At 33.9% G+C, this 24,018-nt stretch overlaps 1 pseudogene; it reads right to left on the bottom strand.

Annotated features, from left to right (window-relative positions):
- Nucleotides 1-22,942, bottom strand: part of LOC102878158 — a 68,363-nt pseudogene extending 45,421 nt beyond the window's left edge.
- Nucleotides 22,943-24,018: the final 1,076 nt, after the last annotated feature.

Below are 24,018 nucleotides of genomic sequence, written 5' to 3'. Positions count from 1 at the left end.
GCTGATGGAAATAATTATGTCACATGTGATAAAAGCCAAATCATTCAGTATAGTAGTCACTATTTTTATTTTATTTGCTTATTTCACTATGGTACTTTTACTTAATTATAATTTGTCCAATTATCATACAAGTTTCCAGAATGCTGAAAAATATAGGAATATTAGCCTAAAAAAAGGGGGTGGGGACTAAACAACTAATAATATCAAATCACTGATTTGAAAAAAGCATACAAGTCCTTTTTTTCTTGTTAGAAAATCTGATAGCTATCATATTAGGCTGAAAGAAATATGTTTTGAATTGTTGTAAAATATATGTTTATTTTGGCAGGTCTATTAAATTAAGCAGGCATTTTTAAAAATATTTATTGCATCATTGGTTGAAATTTTACCTCATGCAGAAATATTATTTAACATGTATTTATGAGTTGGACTTTGAGCAAAAGTAAAACTTCATGCTTTTTTTTCCAATTTTGATCCTTTGAATATTTTTACTTATTGAAATTCTTTCTATATCCTACTCAGCTCTCATAATGTTCTCTGCCAGTATGTATGTAGATTTAGAGATAATTTTATATTTCAGAATGTGTTGTTTTTCCTAAGGAAAGTCCCTATCAAATGTTTTCCTAGAAAAATGCTTTTATAAAGCCAAATTTGAGAGACAGGTGTAAAGACTGATTTCTAGATGCTTGTCTAGAGATTGAGCCAGACTGTAATTTCTGTGATGCCTCTTATTTACCCTTTTATCTTCAGAAACTAGAAACACAACTTGCAACAATTCATTAAATATTTATTGAATTAACAAAAGAATATGATTGTTAATTAATTGTTATAGATTCATCCATTCAAGAAATTCCTATTGGGCAAAGCTGACATTTCAAGCATTGTGCTAGATATTGTGGGCATTCTTAAGTTTGCTTTGCTAAAAGTTTCATAAAGAATCTCAGTTTGGACTTTTAAAAGCCCTCTCAGGCTAGGAAGCCACGTCAAGAATTAACCATTGGATTTCAGCTGCAGTACCTATAAAGTTAGATAAATTTCTCTCCTTGCAATGTCCCCCAAATATCATGAGCTTCTTTGACCTGCCTGTAAGTGATCTTCCTTACTAATGTCTAAGACTGAGAACTCTGAATGCCAGTTATCTCACCATTTTTCAAAAGAGAACTTTGTAATCGTTGGCTCCATAAAGCGAACCTTAAGTTTTTAAAATCATTTAGTTATATATGATAGATATAGGCTTTAGATCGAGACAGCTGGAGTTTGATTTCTAACTCTCCTACTTAAAAAATTTTGTGATCTTGGGCAAGGGACTTAAACATGATAAGCCTTAATCTCCTTATCTTTAAAATGAATATGATACAATATCTAATTCATAGTGTTGTTGAGAGGATTAATGAGATTATATATGTAAAGTACTTATTAAAGTGCCAGAAAAGTAGTTAAATGCTCAATTAATGTTATCTGTTGATAATTGATTAATGAATCATTCTAGTGAAATTTCAATTGGGTAAGAAAAGATATGATATGTTATGCTGAATGATCCAGTTTTTAATAATTATCAGTTTGTCCTGATTCTAGATATATGATGGAAGAAATGATTTTTTCCCCATTTTCCTTCCCTTTACTTACAGTAAAACTCCTCATAATAAAGTTTAATAACTGAGATAAACTCAGTTTATTTATTGTACTTGAAATCTGGAAGATCCTTTGTATATATTTGAAATACTAGCCAAATTACCAAAACTATGCTAAGATTAAGAGCTAGCAAGGTAAAGGACTAATTATCTATGTGAGTCACGAGGTGGGGTCTAGAACATTCTGGAAGTAGATCAACTGCACAGGGGACCTGATGAATAATTTCCTATGAGGATCTCATGTGTGCAGTCTCAGTAGTTCTTGCCAAAGATGAAAGTTGGAATAATAACATAATTTTTCAAAAAAGTTAAAAACATGACTCTTATGCAAATGTAAAATAAACATGTGTCAAAAATTGAACTAACCCATTAATTAATGAAGGAACTATTAGATTAAAACCTTTTGAAATTTTCTTTCAGAGATTTACTTCTCTACTGGACAAAATTCATTTGCATTGCTAGGAACAGGAATTGTTTGCATTACTATCAGTTTTCTGTAACTTATATCTGTACAGAGCTATAAAATAACCCTGTCAATAACAAGTCTCATCAGAGTCCCAACCCCTTTGCTCTGTAGGGTCAGAACTAAGTGGTCTGGTTTGCATCTTCCTCCTTGTTATTTTGGTCCTTATTATTTCCCTTACTTTCTCATGAGCTCAGTGTTGGTTGTATTTTATGCAGTGTTTCTAGGTGATCTATAACGTAAAGATTTTCAGGATTTTTCACTCTGTCAGAAATGGAACGTGCAATGAGTACCTTTCAGTCCTTATCTTACTCTTTACTCAGCAAAGCTGGATACAGTTGACTTCCTTCTAAAAAGAAAAAGAAATAAAGATGTCCTCCTCTCCAAATACCATACCATCGTGATTTCTTCCCAGTTACCTGACTTCACTTTCAGTGTTGTTTTTTTTTTTTTTACCTGCTCTATCTGCTCTATCAGATCTTAATATTAGCCTTCTCTCTCCTTAATCTAGACACATTTTTCTACTCTATTTCATTTACTAACAGGGTTTTAAATACCACCTATTATTTAAAATGTGACTGCTTTCACATTTATTTCTATTCCTAATCTCTCTTCTCATCCCCAAACAAACAGATTAAACTATCTTCTTTACATTTCCATTTGGAGGTTCAAAAGACATCTCAACCCCTTAATTTTATTGTTACTTCTCCAGTATTTTCCATCTTGGTAAATAGCATTTCTACCTACCCTGGCGTTTTTTGTTGTTGTTGTAAAGCTAGGAGTAAACTTTGACATCTCTCTCCTCACCTCCCACTTCAATTCATAAACATGTCCTAACAACTCTGCTTCTAAGATAGACATCTCGAGAATCTTTTCACTTCTTTCTTATCTCTACTGCCACAGTTTGGGACCAATTCATAATGATCTTTTGGAACAGAGACTCTCATACAGGTCTCATAGCTTTCATTCTTTCTTTTTTTGTTTAATATTGAAGATATAGATAGATAGATAGATAGATAGATAGATAGATAGATAGATGATAGATAGATAGGTAGATAGATAGAGATAGAGATACATAGATATATTATCTGAGTAAATTGTTCATATCCAAATTTTCTTATGTGCAATGATTTAATACTGTTATTTTCTAAATATCATGTCATTGCAATTTTGATTACATGTTTAAACAAGGAACTGTTTAATAGAAAATTTTAAGTCTCTAAATTATAGTTTTTATTATTTTGAATATGAAGTTAATGTTTTATACATAATTGAATTCAAATATACATATGTGTAGGTATGTGTGGATATATACACACTAAACAATGAAATTCCTAGGTTATGCCTTTCACCGAAAGACAGATACTTCCAACAGACCTTTAAAAGTGTTTTCACCTCTCTCTCTCTTTCTCTCTCTCTCTTTCCCCCATACACACACACACACACACACACACACACACACACACACACACACACACACACGTTTTATAATGTGTATTTCATTTAAAAATATATAGTTGCCTTCAGAAAACATTGTTAGAATGCAATTGCAGGAGGAACAGAGTCCATAAGAGACAGAAGTAGCAGTAGAACTAGCATGAGGTGTCTGAGGTGTTTGTTGAGGTATTTGCTGAGGTGTTTGTAGGGCTGTATGCTAATATATTATGTATATATGTATTTATGTATGTAAGTGTATACCTATATATATGTGTGTCTAGTGTGTGTGTGTGTGTGTATTTATATATATAAGGGTGAGGAATAAATAATAGTGTGAGAGGGAGAAGGCAGAGATGATTTCTGATGAGTGAAATCCTGCCACTAATAGAACACCGGAAGGCCTGCAGGAAGAGAAGCATGTGAGTGAGGCAGGAGATGACACACTGAAAAGGCATACTGTGCTCTTCCTGGGTTCTCTTTCTCAGTTGAAAAGAGTAAGAGTAAGAAATAAAGTGAGTCTTATAATTTATAGTGCAATGTTTAAGTGTATAAATCATATGAAAATACAATTTCCTTAATGGAAATTAAAAATAGAAGAGTATATAGAAGACACACCACCTTGACAATTCAGAATTATGTTAGTCATCCCCTTTGAAATATATTTTATGAGAAATAGCAACTCCATTCACTGTGTTTCTCAGCATGTTTTCTAAAACTCTACTGTTGAAAAACACTGTGGTTAACCTACCAGTACCTAGTCTGAAAAATAGTGTGGATTATAGTAATAAGAGGTTATTTAAAATTACATTCAGGGAAAATAATTTTACTTAACAGTATACATACTGAAAATAATATATTTATTTAAACATATTTATTAATACACTAACTATGATTTATAATTACGGTAACAGATGGGAAGAAGGAAAATATCAAAATTATTTTCTTCATGAAATCATTCAGTAACCTTTTGAGACAATAGTAACGAGATCAGCACAGATAGCAGAATATGAGGTTCTATTAATAACTTTGGATATATTTTATTCTACTTTTCTATTATTTTGCAAGGAGCAAATTTTCCACTGTTGTTGAAATGGAATGCATGGTAAGTTTGTAATTATATTTTAACTAGACATACATATACATATATTTCATGTAGAAAAATGAAAATATAATTGTATTAATTTTGTAACAATGATCTGTGTCAGCAATTACTCCGTATGGGAGAGAATGGCACATTGCAATAACCGCTGATCTTGAGCTCATAAATGTTGAGGTGATGTCCTGAGGCTTTATGAATAAGACATTTACTATTTCATGTATCCTATGATATTTAATTTCAGTCTCCCATTTAGATTCTTGAAGTGATTACATTATCTCATTCTTTCTACAGTCTATGTACTACATACTTTACTACTCTACAAGTTAATGTGACATAGTAGATTCTCATTACAAGTTAACTTTAGAATCACTCAACCATCTTATTTAACTCATGAAACTATAGGTATTAAGTCAAGAGCAACATAAAATTAAAAGTGAGAGGAGTAAACCCTTTAGGCAAGCAGAAATGTTTTGAATTTTCTACCTTTTTCGTATTCATTGCTAAGCCTTTGGTAGTAATTTGAAAGAATAGTTTAAATGTCCAGGATCAGGCATTTAGACTTTCCTTCAGATCTTTCAAAATTTGGCTCTCAAAGATTCATTCTCAAATTACTTACAAGATTGGATTCATAAAACTCATTCATACTTTTATCCACAATTCAAGTGATTTTTAAAGGGTAGCCTTGTGTGCTGAATTTAGAGCCCAGACTACATGTATAATGGATTCTACTGTCCTTTGTAGAACAACTTAGTCACTTTTCTCTCAGAAAGTGAAGGTTCCAAGACAGACCATCTTCGCCCACACTCTTTACCCTGTAGGGTCACTTTAAAGAAGTGATCCTACAGGGTACATTCTCAAATATATTCTTCTACCTGGAAGGCAGATTCCACTGTCAACAGGTGTTTATTTAGCTCCTGACCTTAGGATGTGGGATGGAAGCACCCTATTCAATCATTTGCCCTTTCCTGCTGGTGGTTTCTCTTTAAAATGGCTGCTTTCAGCCCAAGTGACATGTTGCCCAAGGAATGAATGGTGATAGAGTCTTTATTGGTTAGAGTTGATAATAGTATGCTTTAAAGTTGTAATTAGGTGATTGAATATAAATAATTTAAAATAAAGCATTTAAATGTGAAGTTTTATCATCATTTTTTTTTTCTAGGAATTCTCTATCTCTTACCTCAAATAGGTATAAACCTTATACCTTCTGAAAGAAAAAAGAAAATCTTTGCTTGAACCTGTTGAATTTCTCCACCTCCCTTTCTGTGTATCCATTCCTTTCTTTTATAGTAGCACTTCTAGAGTGAGAGTTTTCTGTACGGCAAAGTAGGGAACAAACCCACATAGATTCTAAAGTCACAGCGGTTGGATTCAATGCTTAGCTGTAGCTGACTGTGTGAACCTGGCCTTCCTAATCTCTCTGTGCCTCAATACTCTAATCTTACAAATGAAGACTATAATGGTAAGTACCACAGAGGTTTTTTTTTTTTTTTGAATTATTAGCAGCTTTATTAATGCATATAATTAACTGTACCTATTTAAAAGTAAGATTTTATAATTTCTAACATATATATACATGCCCGAACCATCACCACCTGCCAGGGGTCACCTCCCTACAGGGTTTATATAATAATGTATGTAGAGCACTGAGGGAGTCTTACAAGTAGTAAAAATGTTGGTTATTGCTGTATTCATTCTTATTCCTCAAACTTCTTTTTAATTCTACAAGAATTATTCCTTGAAATGTTATCAGTGACCATGGTGATTGCCAAATCCAATGACATTTCTTTTTATTCTCCTGATAATTTCTACTGTATGTGATGTGGCTATAAAAATTGATTATTGAATTGATATTATGAATAACAAACATTTTTGTGGAGCAAAGACAATGACCAATCACTATGACTATTGGAAATGACAAAATATTAAGCAAACAAATTCATTAGTTACTTAAAAATGTAAATATCTGTATTGTGCTGGATACTGAGGATAAAAAGACAAGTAGACCTAGTCCCTGCTTGCCAGGAATTCTCAAAAACAAATGAGAAAAATACATTAAAGGAAACATTAATAAGATGTGACAAGAGTGCTAATAAGTATACATTAAAGTAATAGAGAAATTCAAGGAACAAATTTTCATGCCTTGGATAGGCAGGACAACTTCAGAGAAGAGTTGATATAAAGCCGATTTGTTAAGGATGAGCAGTAGTTTATCAGGCGGAATAAGAACAGCTAGTAATTTCAGTTGATAGAAAAATAATTAACAACGATATGAGTGTGTTGGAGTATGCAAAGAATTCGGTTCAGTTAAATGGACAGGACATGTGAAGGGAAGAGCCTGGCTATGAGGTCAGAGGGCTCAGTTGTGGCCAGAAGTTGATGGTCATATAGGTCATTGAAAGAATTTTGAATTTTAGTCTGTAAATAGTGGGAAGTTATTGAAGGTTCTGAAACAGAGACATAACCTGAATAGCTTTGTAGCTGAAAAACATATAACGTATGCCAAGTGGGGGATAACCCAGGAGTTGGGAAAAATAGGATGGAGGCCATGAGGCCTATTAGGCTACTGTTTTGGTAAATTGTTCAGTTTTTCGATGAAATGAGATTGCATTTAAGCAGGGGTAATGAGCAGGCAAATGGGGCAAAAGTGCATGGAAGACAGTGTCAATAAAATTTGAAGAGAATGAGAAATTGAAAGCATGGGAGAAGGTGAAGATGATTTAAGATTCCCACTTGGGAACTTGAGTTGATGGTGATGTTATTCTCCAAGATATGAAATTCACTGCTGTATTTAATACACAGAAGTAAATAATTAATTTTATTATGAAATGTATTCACATTTATAATCTATATATTATACATTTTAAGAACTATCCAGAGATAAAATTTCTTATTTGTGTATGCTGCAAAATTTAAGAACACCACTGAAATGGATTTGCTATATAATATAGCCTTCCATATTGTTCATAGTGCAAATAATTTTAATAAATTATACCCTGGAAATATCTTCTTGATTTACTTTCAGGATAAGGCATCATTAATATTAAAACACTGTCATAATGGTTTATATTCTGCCATCATCTTATTGGCAAAGCCTGTCTTATAAAAATACTGCAGTGTGCCAACTCCCTCTTGAACTTGCCATATATTGAATTCAAGGTAGACCTCTCTTTTGGCTTTCATGTTTCAGCTCTCTGTCACTTTTCTCAAGGCCATGTGACTTGACTCTTGTGTTGTGTGATAACAAAGCACAGTGATATCCTCTATCTAGGTTGGTGTCAAGTTTTATCAAGAAGAAAGGAGAAATAGTACATGGACTCAACTTTCCTTCGATGTTGCTGTGCTGGCTGTATAAGATTTAACTGATAGTAGTAATAACTGAGAGTGGCAATGCTAGAGTGTAGACTGTTTCCTGCACTAGAAAGAAATCTGGGTCCTAGTCTTGATTCTGCCATTAGTTTAACATTTGTCATTGAGGAAACCATTTTACTTGCTTGATCTTCAATCTCATATATAAAATAGCTCTCTATTCTCTCTAAAACTCTGATTTTCTGAAGTCTGGATGAACTTAATTTCTATTAGTTTTGTTTCCAACTGTTACTAGACAAGCGGGTTTTAGAATTTCTCAGTTAAAAGACAATAAGAAATTTAGGAAAGAACTCATAATTTGATACATAAGATATTTTGAACAAGTTGCTATAATATACTTTTTTTAGAATTTCTGATGAAAGCAAGGCTCTTGCATAAGAATATGAAGATTCATTAGCAGCCCAGACTGCGGCATAAAGGGCAACTAGAAGCTAAGCAATAACAGCCATATCATTTTGATAGTGTCCAATTAGGTAAGAGCTATAGAGCTCATCTGAGGGTAATTTGAAGCAGATGCCAGCATTAAGACACAGATGTGGGACATTTTTCAATGGCGATGGAACATGTGTGGTATAGAATAGCTGATGGCTTCATCATCATTTTTTCTTTTCATGGGGTTACAACAGTAAAATGCACTAACATTCAGCTGATTGCAGGCTCTTGGATTACTCCCAGGAGCAGGCTCTCCTCCAGGTAGATATACTTTCAGAGCTGAGGGTCATTACATTTCGATTTATTCAATACTCATGCCCTTTTCACAATCTGATATCTCACATCCCAGATGTGGAAGTCAGAATAAATTTCTGTGCATAACACCCAGAGTTTTACCACACAGAACAGAAACAGATGGACACCTTCGATAACCCAGGATTTTTGTCTGGCAGAGCCGTGCTCTCTCACTGCTGTTGCTGAGAGTTTAAGTGGATAATTTCCGAGCATCAAATGTCAATACATTTTCGTAAAGCTGGGCTTAGGAGATCTAATTCTTCTCTTTTCATAAAAAGTTTGTTTTCTGGTTTTCATTTTGCTCAGTTTAACAGTAAACTTAAACTTCACAGTTTCTTCTCTGCGAATAGTATCATTCTCTTTAGATGCCAAACATTGGAGGTGTTTATAAATCGTCCCTATCTCCCTAACTCTCTTTGAACAACCAAACAGAAATTATGAATGCCATGTCTGTGTCTTGGGGGGTGCTGGGCTATGAATTGGATAAAGACAAGTAAAGGTTAGTGTTGGCTGTAGTAAAATAAATAAAAACATGTGCAGAACGATTGAAAATAATTTTAAAAACAGAATATAAGCTATTTAAAGTTTCCTGAGAAGGTTGGATTGTAAGATTTGGCTGGGTGGAGAGAGATATTTCCAGGCTAGGTACATCACAGCAAAGGCATACAGATAAGATTTTACAAAATTTGTCAGAAAGTTCTGAATTCAAGGGTGAGTAGTGGTCGAGGAGCTGAAGGAGATTAGGGTGAAGAGAAAGAAAGTGGCTTCCTTAGTTAATGCAAGACCTTGGAAATCAGGTAGGGGAGCATGGACCTACAGTTTTATATATAGCAGATTGCCATATTGAAAATACAACAGTGAAAATAGCACAGCCTTGAATTCTGAGAGGCCAGGGTTGTAACTGCGGTGCTGTCACTTCATTGTTGTAAGACCGCATTCAATTTCCCTACTGTCTCTAAGCCTCAATTTCCTTATCTGTAAAATGGATACAGTGTCAAGTAGCAATGGCATCAATCTATTCTGGGAATTAAGTGTGATAACGCTTTTCAAATACTTGGCAGGGCCTGGCCCAGTGTAAGCACTCAATAGATGCTAGCAATAATTCTTATTGTTGTCTGGCAGCCAGAGGCTGATTGCATTGGACTGGACAGAATGACCTTTCTGAGCCCTTTTAAGGTTTTCCAAATTAAATGGGCTCTGATTTATTTCATGATATTTATTGCTTGTTCCTCAAACTTTAAGGTGTTCTTTCTCTATTGAAAGGGCTCCAATTACAGACAGTAGAATCAAGGTGATTCCTAAAATTTCTGAAGGCACTTCTCTCCTCTGTGTGTGTGTGTGTGTGCGCACGCGCGCGTGCGTGTGTGCGCACGCACACGCGTGTGTCTGGTTAAAATGGTCCATTATGTTCATCCTCTTGGGAAGGCAATTGACTCTTTAGCAACAGCATTACAAAGTGAGCTCATATACAAGTTATTATCTACTATAACCAGAATCTTTTTAACATTATTTATTTCCAAAGGGAGAATGGATTTCTATTTTATATCTCAGCTACTGATGGTTTTTCCCTTGGTAAATTATCCTGCAGTATTCATGTTAAGTCTCGTCTTATTATATCTACCCAACTCCCCAAGCTTGTCATTCAGCAATTCAGTTCTCTCTTATTTTTTTCCTTGTTTAGAATTATCTGCACATTTCATTAATGTTGGATTTAAACCACATGCTGCTTCACAGATGTGGTTTGTGTAGAATCCACTCCTCCACAAATTCTAAGGCTCTGCTGTTGACGAGTCCTCCAATTTTGTTTTAATGGGTACAGTTTTTCCTATACCTGGCAGACCTTACAAATAAAACTTCTACATAATTTCTATGTTTCTGAAACAAAGAAAAAGAAATCATTTATTTGTTTATGTATTCATTGCTCATTATTAGACAGGTATTTTGCCAGGTCATAGACACCAAGTTTTTCTTGTTAAACACTAACATTTTAGTGAGAGGATAAGACCTATAACAAATAATTATGATACAGCATGGGATTACTATAGGAAGCTCAAAGAATTGCTGTACAAACCCAGAGAGGGCAGATATTACCTTTTGAGTTAAATTTTGAGTTGGACTTGAAAAGATAAAAGAGAAGAGGAAGATTTTCATAGTCTATAATATATATATCTAATATAGCATATTTGCAATAAATATGGATTCCTAACACACACAAATACATATCCAAACCAGTATGTTTCAGTTGTGTATGCATGTACACACATGTTGTGAGTAAATTTTCTTCTTTTCATATATCAAGACTTATACACAAGCTTGTTTCAGGATATACAGAAGTTAAATAACAAATTATACTGTCCACTGCACTAGTGTCCATCTAGAAGTCACACTCTGTTTTTAGTCATCACCTATTCCTCATTAAAGGCTCTCTGTATTTGTAATATTGGATTTATATAGACTCATTGGGCAAAACCACTGCATTCTCATTGTAGCTTCCCTTCTTGGCACAAGAGCAGATACATCCTGAACCTTCATCCTCTGCCCTCTGTCTCTTGTATTGCCTTTTTAGGACCCTCTCTATGCTTCTTTCCACCTCATCTATTTGGACAACTGTTTTAGGTCCTATCATGAGGCAGCCTCTCAATCCCTGTGTAGGAAGTAGAAACAAATGTTTCACATTTGTACTTTTTAGAAAATGCAGAGGGAGTTTAATCCTCCAGTCTGCTGAGACTCTGTTGGTACCTAAATTGTCTCTAGTCTTCATCTTAGACTTTGTTCATAGATCCTGCAGTAATATGTAGCACACATATATACTGTTGTCTCAGTTTTTGTGGCATTACATTACTAGATGAAAAACAGTTTGCCTTTAAATGACATGAGAGTGTATATATATTTTACTGTGATATAGTTGACATATACATTGTGTAATTTTAAGGTAGAAAACATGATTATATACACTGGCAATATTATTACCTCTGTAGTGTTAGCTAACACTTGCATCATGTCACATAATTATTTCATTTTGTAGTGAGAACATTTAAGATGTAGTCACTTAGAAACTTTCAAGTATATAATACAGTATTGTCAACTAATCACAGTGCTGTGCATTAGAATCTAGAATATAATTATCTTCTAATTGCAAGTTTATACCCTATGACCAACATCTCCCCAATTCCTCCATCCCTGGTCCTCTGGTAATCATCATTCTACTCTTTGTTTCTGTAAGTAACTTTTTTTTTGCCCCCTTGTCAGACATGGTTTGCCAATATTTTCTTCAATTCTATAGGTAGCCTTTTAATTTTGTTGACTTTTTCTTTTGCTGTGCAGAGTGTTCTATTTTGATGTAGTCCCATTTGGTGATTTTTACTTTTGTTGCTTGTGTTTCTGAAGATATATCTAGAAAACCATTGCCATACCAGTGTCAAGGAGCTTTTTCTCTGTTTTCTTCCATGACTTCTGTGGTTTCATATCTTTGTTTTTAATCTATTTAATGAGTGGTGTAAGATAGCAGTCTAGTTTAATTATTTTTACACATTTATCCAGTTTCCCAAGTTCATTTATTGAAGAGACTCCTTTCTCCATTGAGTATTCTTAGCTTCCTCGTCAAGTATCAGTATATTTTTTTAAAAGATCATATGTATAACAAAATTTAAGAACTATCTAAAAACATTTTGAAGATCCAGAGGTGGAGCTGACAAAACTTGTTGATGGATTCAATGGAAAGTGTGTGAGGAAGAGAATCCATGTCAGTCCCTTGATTATTGACCTGATCAATGGGTGTTGTGTACTGGATGTTAACAGAAGTGGTAAAGATGGTGAGCACAAAGGCTTTTAGGTGGAGAGAAGGATGGTACAGAGAGCTCTGTTTCAGATTTGCTAATTTGTGGAGCCTAATATCATTCAAGAAATTATGTCAGATTTCTCTCTCTTTCTCACTATTTTATTCCTTGATAACTCAAAACATCATCACATGTTTTCAAAAGCATTGGACTTTTAGATTAAATCTCCTAGTACGCTACTTTCTAGTGTGATCTAGCATATTTTAGTTAATCTCTCAGTCTTGGTTTCTTTAGATAATGAAATAGGAATAATAATGTATTATGTGTGGGATTGTTTATGAGAATTAACTGACAATTGGATAAATTAAATTAGGTAAAGTACCTGGTATATGACATAAAATTAATATTAATGCCCTCCTAGTCACCATCCTCTCCCTCCTTTGTCACTTTGGATAAAGACAAATGAAATTTGGGGATAATCTCAAACATTCTATAATTTTTTTCCAGTGCAAAACTAATACTTCTTGAAATATTCAGGTTCAGAAGTAGTACTGGCATTACGTATTAGAAATATTATTTTATAATAAATCTTGTAGTTTCTTTTCTTTTTTTCTTTTTTCTTTTCCTTTCTTCTTCTTTTTTTTTTTATCTTATAGTTTCCTCCTGAATAAGCTTGGTGACTTTGGTGACTTAAAGTATTAGGACATACAAGCCCTAGAGAAACAATTTTAGCCTCCTGACTGCCTATGCTGAACAAATAATAAATTTTAAAAATAGACTAATTTGTGGTTATGAAATAATTATTTATGTTCAGGAAAGGATTCTAGAATTATAAGCAAATAAACACATTTCCCTGTGTTCTCTTACAAGGTCTATACCATGACTGTAAATTAAAGGCATTATCATTACCTAATACTAGATCACAATTTACTACCAATAATAAGTATTGAAGGACACAACTGAGAGTTAAATGGCATAATCTATAACAGGCACCCGAGAAATGTTATTTTAAAAATTTATTTCACTCAAGATATCTTTTACATAAGATTTCAAATTACGAACTTGTTAAGTGTTTTTGTTAATAGTAATTATTTTCAAAGATTTTGTTGTTGTTAAATCATCAGTTCTATGTTATGCCTGGTTTAGTGAGAAAAAAATACCAGTGAACTATTTTTATTTGAAACAAAATATCCTAAGGGAATTAGGATCAAATTATCACATCTAAGAATAATATTGATGTGGAGAGTTGATGTTTAGGTAGCTTGAGTGCCAGATAATTAAGAAAGTTTGGGCTTGTAACCAGTTATTTCAGATGATCCTCCAATGATGTCCAAAATATGCAAGGGGATATAGTGAAAGAGATTCTCAATATGCTGATGCCTCAAAGGAAGAAAACATAATCTAGTTGAACCATAGCCAGAGCTTTATGAAGGAGGAAGTATTTGGACTGGAATTAATAAAGAAGCTGATCAATTACTTTAAAAAATAATAATTTTTAACTTATAAAAATGCTAAATACTCTGTGTTGGTGTAGGAAATTTGGAAAAAATGTATCTACTGGACAGAATAAAAGATCAAAAAAATGTATCTACTGGACAGAATAAAAGGACAGAATAGAAGACCCACTTTTAAGATAGAAAAATTATTTCAGATAAACTTTTCTTTCATTTATATTTACATTGAAAAATGTTTTTTGTATGATAATATATGATAAAATATGTATAATATATACATATAATAATATATGTATGTTATTTATATGATAATATATGTATTTTATACATTATTTAAAAAATATATCATTAGTATTTCATATATTAAATGTTTCCAAAATATACTATTTTTAAAAATCAAATAATATTCTATCATCTTGATGTCTATGATTTATTTAATTATCTCTCTATTAACAATTTAAGGTTTGGATATAAATACTAACGTGTTGTATATGATTTCAGATTTTAGAAATAGGCCTAGGAATAGAAACAGTGCAGGTAACTGCATTAAGAAAGTTGTGAAAATGAGAATGTTCAGAGAATATTTAAGAAACAATTAATAGATATATTTGGGCAACAATTAGGTATATGTAAGTCGTTATAGGAATTATTGCAGCTGCATTGGGACAGATCCAAGGGAACTGTAAAGGTTAGGTTCATTAGTGTCTGGAGTTTGGGGAGGCACTGCAGGTTTGTGCATAGCACTGAGACATAATCAGAGCAGTGATAAAGCAAAATTCTCCTGCAAGGAAAGTGTGGGAGGGACTTGTGGAAAGGGAAAATAGGTGGAGGAGACAAGACAGCAGGTTATTTTAATATTGAAATGCAAGATAATGAGGTCTGGAACCTGGGTGATGATTGTAGGAAGGGAAAGGAAGAGATGTTGGAGAGAGAGGTTTCTATGCATTTGCCATAGTGTTCTTTGCTTAATGCAAATTAAATACATTTTGGGGATACTTTGCATGGATATTGCCAGCCATTTTCTTTCTGAGTGCTGCGAAAACTAGTAAGTGCGATATAATGACACTGCTAAAATAAAACTATTTTCCTTTAATAATGCTGCAGTCTCATTATACAAAATAAGCCAATATACAGTCACAATTCCAATAGTTTGGAATGACCTCTTGAAGGTTTTTTGTTATTTTAACATTTCAAAGGCTGTTTTAATAGACTTAGATTTCTTTTCTTTTTTCTCTTTTAAATTCTCTCTGGTGTTGTTTGTATATAAATAATAGGTCAGTGTTTGCAGTTGATGTTTTACTAGGTTTTTTGCCTATCTAACACTACCTGGTGATTTCAGGCATGAGGTGACTTAAATTATTAAGAAGGTTAATATCTTTAAATGCTTTTTTGTATTTGTTTTGATAATAACACAAACAATTGTTTATAGAAACACGATCTTTTTAGAGTAGGAAGGTGGTATAATATTGTAGGGAGAGAACTGGAGGCAGATTCAAGAATACCATGTTTTAGGCTAAGTCGGCCACCATTCAACCTTAGGGAGGGCACCGAACCTCCGAGTCCTCAGCTTCTGTACTTCTAAAGCTACTACCACTACCAGTTAAGAACTACAAGAGTTGCTGTTACTAGTGTGGAACTGCCATAGGACTATCACTCACTAGTGAACACCTGCTGCTATTCTTACTATTATCACTAATGATGTATCTCACCCCCTTTATTTTGGTGGCTAGACACACTCCTCTGAGGGGTCTTATGTGCATTACTTTTAACTCCCATGAGATAGACAATATTATTTTTATTTTGCGGAGTTGAAGACTGGGATACAGGGAGATTAAGTAACTTACTCAAAGAAAGCAGTAATGCTGAAAGTTAAACCCACATCTGTCCACACTGCCTCCATAAGGCTATACGAGGAGTAAGCTAGGCATGATCTGCTATTAGAGTGCTGAGAGGATTTTAAACCTTGTGACTTCCAGAGCAGAGTAGTAGAAACCCTATTTCCTTTTTATATTGCCAGTGGAGAAAGACAGGCTTATCTTCTTCATGGTCTCTGAGTTGCAGTGTTATATTAGTTTTTATACCAAGTCTTCGGACCTTTCTGATCACATTGTGCACATTTACATTTCTTTTTTCTATCCATATTTTAAAGATGAGCATGACAATTTTGGCCTTCATAAATACTAATAAATCACACAACTTCTGAACGTAACTCCTTCTTCTGGTGCTATTTTAACATAAGTGGTCTCTTAATTTGAGTGCCAGGCTAAACTGTATATTTCCTGAAAGTGGGCATTGTATCTGTCGTGATTCCTACTTGAACAGGTTATTTCATTAAAATATTTTGTTAAACCGAAATGATTTAACTGTTGTTCCCCAAATTGTAATGAAATGCATTTAAATTTATTATGACTTTTATAGAAATGGCCTTAAAATAGTGTTAGGCAAATTTAATTGCATACAATTGACAAGAAATCTAGCTTCTGATCTTAAAGTTTTAAATATCTAAACACATCTGTAGATGTAGCTGTGGGGACATTTTTACGAGATAAGGAAATTTATGCAGTAAGATTAAACATTTTTTAAAGAAGCATTTTCTATGTATAAGAATAGGTGTGATTTCATAATTTGGATGATGTTTGAATAACTACCTTTGGAAAGTGAAATAAGCAACTTTTAAAATATTAAGGACCAAAATTTGAGTGAGAAAAGTGAGACAATCTTCCAAGATCTATTTATTTTCCCATTTTTCTTACCCTGATTTTCTAGCTCTTCTTTTTAAAAACCTGATTTGTTAAAATTAACTCTCCAGTTATCATTTATTGATAATTTACTTTTTCCACTTTAGAATATAACTGAAAGTCAGTCTTGGTATAATCCATGTTACTGCTTTGATAAATATGTCTTATAATCAGTGAATCATGAAGTCTAAGTACCAATGAGATTATCTCTGAACTTTAAATGACACAGGAAATTGAGGCAATTATTCAGATAGTTAGGGTTATAAGAAACTCTTAGTGATTTTGTAGGAATAATTTAGTTTTTAAAAATCTCTCTTTGCTGGAATTTCAACTCAGGTAATTTCAGATAAAATAATGCTATTTCAGATATGGCAGGTACAATATTTTCTTAATACATGTATATTCAATAAGTGAGAAATTTAAGTCTGATTTGAAATTACATGTTAAAAGCATCTTCCCTTGTCTTAAGGTGCAATGTCTTTGGCTAACTAAATCTAAGTAAACTAATTTTCCTTCTGATCCTGGTTCAGTGGGGATCATGGATATGTTACCGCACACACAAAGCTTCCCCTGGGTGACAGTGAATACCCCTCTAGGAGGACAGCCCTGTTTCCCGAAAGGAAAGATTAACTGACTTTACTCTCTGCCTTGGTTGGATCTGCTTTTGTCTGTCTTTTGCCACATAAAGTTAGCTGCTTGCCTCTGATGGCTAACAACATCTCTATCGAAGGTGGCTTTTTTCTCACAAAAGCAGGTGCACTAAGCCTTACCGTGCATCTCAGCTGGATTCACTGAGGGACAACAATATATTGGATTAGCGGCAAAGTCATCTGAACTTTTAAAAAATTCTTTTTTCAAGGAGACTAGATTGATCTCCATGATGTATACATATGCACAATCAATCATGCCAGCCTGACTGCTTCCTCATTTTTGTTCTTTAAAACCCCCACCTATCCTTTGCATTCAACTTCAGACAATGCAGAATCTTGTAGCTTCTCATAGGCAGATTGGTTGAAAGACCATGGACAGTGAGTCGAAGTAATATTTGAAAATCAAATTTGTGGAGATGTCAGGAGAGAAAGGATATAGGTGGGCTAAAATCTCACATCTTCTTAGACTAGTCAATTAAAATATGCTATGATCGTTTCAGTATGTTTTGGCTGACTTACCTAAAGGGTCTGAATCTATAATTCATCAACTTATTTCATGGACAAAAATCAATGAATAAAACATTCCATTTATCTTTTTCTATTTATATCTCATGCCAGAGCTGTCATCTATTTCTTACATTATTTCTTACAAGGCCACTGTGCTGGGTGTCTTCTGTTTGTCTTTCCAGATCCACAATCCAAATTTCTCTTCTGTGTTGTGTACCCTGTAGGAGCCCGACTTCTGTGAACTGCCTCAGTGTGCTCTTTTGCTTCCAGATGAATTTGACGGCGAGAAGCACAGGCATGAGAGTAAAGGGTGAGAGGAGAGTAAAGTCAGGTTATTTTTTACTTCTGTTTCTCTCTCATAGGCCAAGATTTGGATGTGACTGCTTTCCTTTTCTGAAGATTACAGCAACTGTCAACCAGCTGCCTCTGTATAGATCTCTCCGGGTACTGCTAACTACAGACTATTGAGTTGATGGAGGTGATATCTGAGAAGAAAATTTCAACATTAGCTGTGATAGGTATAGGCTTCTCATGGTGTGATAGGTCAAGGCCAATCTTAGAGGATAATTGTGTTTTTGGAATCTTTGTTACTGTGTCCAGACTGGCCTGAGAAACAGAGGGGCACATTATTATCAGGACAATTTATGTGGGGGACTATAAACTACCCTGCAGAAAGAGAAGACAGAGAAACAATCCTGGCCAGAATTACCTCTGTTGTTGGCCATAGTGATTGGTTAAAGATGGGTTCATATTGCAGTGTGCCAATATGAGGCTATCCTAGAACTGTTTTCCTACCACTATTAGAAAAGTTTACTCTTGCCATTAGGGTTGTGTATTCATTTTTGGGGGGCTGCATAACAAATTATCACAAATGTGGTGGCTTATAACAACAGAAAATTATTCTTTCACAATTCTGGAGGCTGAGAAGTCCAAATCAAGTTGTCAGTAGAGCCATGCTCCCTCTGAAGGCTCTAGGGAAGAATGCTTTCATCTTCCTAGCTTCTGGTGGCTTCCAGAAATTCTGGGCATCCTTTGGCTTATAGCTGCATTATTTCAATCTCTATGCCTGTCTTTATATGGCCTTCTTTTCTAGGTATCTCTATGTATCCTTTCCTTTTCTTATAAGGATACCAGTACTGTTTAGGGCCCACTCTAATCTAGTAGGACCTCATCTTAACTAATTACATCTGCAAAGACCCTATTTCCAAATTTATCACATTGACAGATTCCAGGTGGCTATAAATTATTTGAGGACACCATTCAGCCTAGTACAGGTTACTTCTCACGTGGGAACTTGACCAATGAGAGAGAGAGAGAGAGTGTGCGTGTGAATGAGTGAGCACTGATGACATTGCTTGTGCATCTAAATCCTGGTCACCAGATATATTCGATCAGTTGCATCAGTCAACACATTGCCTTTATTCTTCAAGTAAGTTTGAGTTAGGCTTTTATCGTATATATCTTTATGCTTGCAATATAATTTCTAATCCAGTTAGTAAAATTATGCCAATGAAGAGTATGTTTGGAATGCAATATCTTTCATTTTTGTTGAGACCATAGTTTGTGCTATGGTGAGGCATATAAAAGGCCTGTAATGTGAAAAGAAGGGAGAGATTAGTGGACTGGAACAGTTAGGAGAAGGCCTCATAATGTCATAACATATACTAGTGCTCCATGACCAGACTAATGCCTAAATGATTCTAATGTGTTGGCAGGATTTGGAACCTGAAAAATAAAAAAGAAATTTATGCTGAAGATTTTTCCCCATAAACATGGTGCTATGAAAAGAGATGCCATGAAAACGTAATGCTTATGATACAGTTGTGGTGTTAAGTATATTGTAGCATATCTTAGTTAATTCTTCTGGCAATAAGATGATTTATTATTCCCATTTTACAGCTGAGACTACTGACGCTCGGGTTTAAAAAAAAGTTAAAATACAAGGTCACATAGCTAAAAAGTAACAGAGTTGAGATATGAACAAATGCTTTTTGACAACAAAGCTTTAGGTTGTAATTATTGTGCTACAAGTTTATTAAGATGATAAAATTGGTATTTTAAAAAGGTGAATGTGTTGGTAGTATGCAGGATGAATTAAAGATGAAAGACATTTGGCAGTAAGACTAGTGAACTGATATTTTTGCCATTATACTTTCGGTCTCCAAGCAGTGAATCAAATCACTGTACTGTTGATTTGATCTGTGGCTCAGCAATCAGTCAAGAAAAATAGAAAAAGATTTAATGTCATTGGATAAGATATGCATATAGCTTCTATGTGTGAATATTCTACAGTGGAGATGTGGCCCCTGTGCTAAGTAATTTAGCTCAGTATGTTCTATGTGAAATTGTGGCATGAAGGTCATTTTTATATAAAAATTTGTATATATATGTATATGTATACATACACATTAATAATGACAGAAAATCAATTATCGTAGCAAAGGATCGCAACCAGCAAATTGATTATGTTTATTACTACTTCTCAAGGTTATTTAGGCAAGTATTCTTCCATACTATAACCTTTAGTAAATTAAAGCTTATTTTCAATTTACAAGTGTATTTGAGTTTCTTACATCTGTTTCTCCCCATCACTTACTTATACTTGGTTGTGCTAATACCTTTAATGCTGTAAAAATAATAATTATTCTTTCACATTTTGGTTATGTGCCTGAATTTAGCTTTTAGGGGAAAACTCTGATTCAGTGGAAGTCTAAAGAGAAGCAACTTTTTTTTTAACTCATTTTTTTCAGACTGTATATCATATTTTTAGCTAATGCTATTAGTTTGGGTAAAAGGATGAATTAAAAGCTCGATTGCATATCTTACATATATTTTAATAAAATATTTTAACTGCTCTATTGAAAATATGTACTGATATGAAAAGCTACATTATATTTACAGTTCTCTTGCCTAATGTTTGGTGGTATTGACAGGAAAAAAATAAAAGTATAAATGATCAGCAGAAAACAAACATCAAAAAATCACTACATAATGCTTAAACACAGAAGGCAAGTGGCCCAATAGAAAATAGCACTTCATAATTGCATTTCTCTCTTTCTTTTTCTACAGCCAGCCAGCACTCTCCCTTTCCTGAGATGCCACATAAAGCATTTTTATTAGAGACAGTGATATTCGGTCAACATAATGTTGCCATCAGTTTGGCCAAACACCAAAATCAATGCCCTAGCTGTTTGCTCAGCATCTGTGTGGCTGAAGACAGTCCTTTCTGTTGACTCCATAAATTAAAGATCAAGTAGCACACAGAACGACTGGAGAAGCTGATTCCTACAGAAGCAGTGGTAGGTGTTTTCATATGTTTATTTTACCACTCCCATTTGCAGTAGTGAAAGATTTCTGAAGAATCATCACTCATTTCCTTTGTGTCCCTAGAGTGTCAGAACAGCTGCTCGAGTGACTAAGGGTTACCATCTGCTAATAAATAAATGGACAGCCCATTCTAAATACTCTTACATTGTGTCTTGGTATCTTTTAAAGGGTATCATCCAGAGGATCAATGCTACTTCTTTTTCATTTTAACTTCTTTTGTGACAGTGTTCTTAGTAGATGTCATCCATGCTAGATAGCACATGACATCACAATTTTATGAATATTTGTTCATTTCCTATTATACGCCAGGGGCTTGTTTTAGTATTTGACTTAATTCTTGCCATAACCATAAGTATTTCTATATTATTTTTGAGTTGAGATAGTTGAAGCCCAGAGAGCTATCCATTGGCCAAGGTAACCCGACTAATAAGTAGAGGAGTGGGAGTCAAAATGAAGTCTTTTTGGATCCAAATCCGTGGTTTTCTCATTGCACTACAACACGCCTGCTGTATTGGTGTTGTACATTCGTTTTATGTATTGATACCATTTATGTGTATACTTTTTAGTGCTTAACTAGTGAATAGGGGAACATATATTCTGCTTCATGGAGATAATTGTTTGGGTATGATAACTTAATATTTGTTCTTATAGCTCTAGGGCCACCATAAAAGTTGAAGAACAAATTTACTATTTGGAAAATCATTAGCCATTCTCTCTCACTTTTTCTGTGATTTGGATATCGTGGGAACAAATCCATTAAACTTTGGGTTCCTTGTTGGCAGAAACTGAATTTTATTTATTGTTGAGCTCAGAGTCTAACATAGTGACACATTGATTGAAGAAGTTCAGTAAATACTTGTGAGTTAATAAATGAATAACTCAGGATCTCTTGGCAATAAATGAATAACCGGACCTCTTGGCTTTAGCATACCTATACTGGTTCACTTTGATTATGAAGACCTGGCCTAATTATTGCGAAGGTGGAAAAGAAGGATGTTATCTCATAAGGATTACCCTAAACCAAGTTTTATCTGATGGACCAACTCAAGTGCTTCCTAGAGAGTTGCTTGAGAAGGTTTCCAGGTGTACACCATTTTTCTAGAAAAAGGCTACAGTGATTGATTAGTAAATTCTGCTACAGCAGAATCACTCTTAACTGTATAAGACAGTGGATAAGATGTGATTTTTTTTTAAGTTATATAGATGGATCTCGGGTAATATTGCAGCATATGAATTACTGTGATAGATTTTACTGTTCTGAATGAGGAAATTAATAATTCCAGAGGAATATATTCAATATCATTTCTACCCAGTGGCAAAATAGAGTCTGTTCATTACCTGGCTTCTTTTAGTACTTTAATTATGTTGAATCTGCTTCTAGACCTTTTTCAGTCTCTGAGTGATTATAGCTGTTGAGTAATAATGCATCATTAGTATGCTATGGTTAGCTCACTCGATGTGCTACTTGAAAGATCCAGGGAAGAGCAGCTCCATAAGCAGATTGGCTTCAATTATTAGAGGGAAAGGTATTCTAGTGCCAAGATATTTCTATGGGCACCAACATGGATTTTTTTACAAAATTATAATTTGCATTCTTAATTTGAGGTTTTTTATTCAGCTCAACATTTGGCAATGCCCCTGTTACTTGCATGTATTCTCCTTAGGCAAATCTTATATTTACTTCATCCTGCATCTGTTTCTCAACCTTCTCTTCTCCTTGGGTATTTTCCTTCTGTTGCCCAATAAATCCAATCTGATTTCTGTCCATCCTTGGAAACCTGCCCTTCAGAAGCCAGAATCTCCCTTTGTGCTACAGTGTAGAAGTATAAAATGTAGCAAAGGAAAATGCTTCTCTCTAGCATTCCTTATAAAGTATTGGTACTAATGCCATTTGTTCTTATTTTAGCTTAAAAGAAAAAATACACAACATTTACAGGAGAAAGAAAAACTTCCTATCACCTACTGACTTCATTTGAGCAGAGAACAAAAAGAAATAAATTGTATGGAAGAAATTTTAAAAAATTAGAATAGCTAAGACTTGAAACGACCATAAAATTCAAGTAAAACTTTACTGAGTGACGATAGCAGTAAAATCAAAACATTAAGATTACTCAACTACAGGAGTATTATCTTTAATTACCATAATGTTTAGTTCTTCTATTCCTATATTTATTTTTGAGCAGGTTTATAATGGCACAGTCTTGACATGTATTTGCAAACTTACTCAGGGCAGAAAAACAAAGCAAGAGAAAGCAGGGGAGGGGAGAGGAGGAAATATACTTTTGCAACGTGATTTTGCAATGACTGTATACATATTTTCCCCATCAATATCCAAATTTATTGTATAGTGTGATTCTGAGGACAGCTTGTAATATGGAAGAAAGACTCCATTTGTTACTGTCATAATGATCAGCTAGACGTGGCTAAGTTACTTGAAGGTAATTTTAACACCTTTTCCTCAAACGTTTTAGCCAAGAAAATATTAATCCAAGTACTTAGAAGGAAAGGCACTATGTAAATTGAAGATTAAAAAAAGAGTATATATTTTTAAATGTAGAGGTTATTTTGCTCTTTAGATAAATGTTAATAAGTTGTTTTATATATTATGTGATAAACTCAGCATAGCTTTGTGGTACTTAAAATGACATCTTCATGAAAATTTTAGGAATGCTTTATTATAGGCTGCTGAGTATAATGCATGCTATGCCAGTAAGAACATTGTTCATTTCAGGTATACGAAATATATGTCATTTAAAAGAATTTTCAAACTAGAAAATAAACCTCAACTCTCATTCTGGCAGGTGAGAGAGTTTATGTTTTAACATTTCTCCCAATGTTATTTTT

Source organism: Pteropus alecto, unplaced genomic scaffold (assembly GCF_000325575.1).
Source record: "Pteropus alecto unplaced genomic scaffold, ASM32557v1 scaffold155, whole genome shotgun sequence".
Taxonomy (NCBI): Eukaryota; Metazoa; Chordata; class Mammalia; order Chiroptera; family Pteropodidae; genus Pteropus; species Pteropus alecto.
Note: the sequence above shows the minus strand (reverse complement) of the source record. Positions and strands in the feature narration are given on the sequence as shown.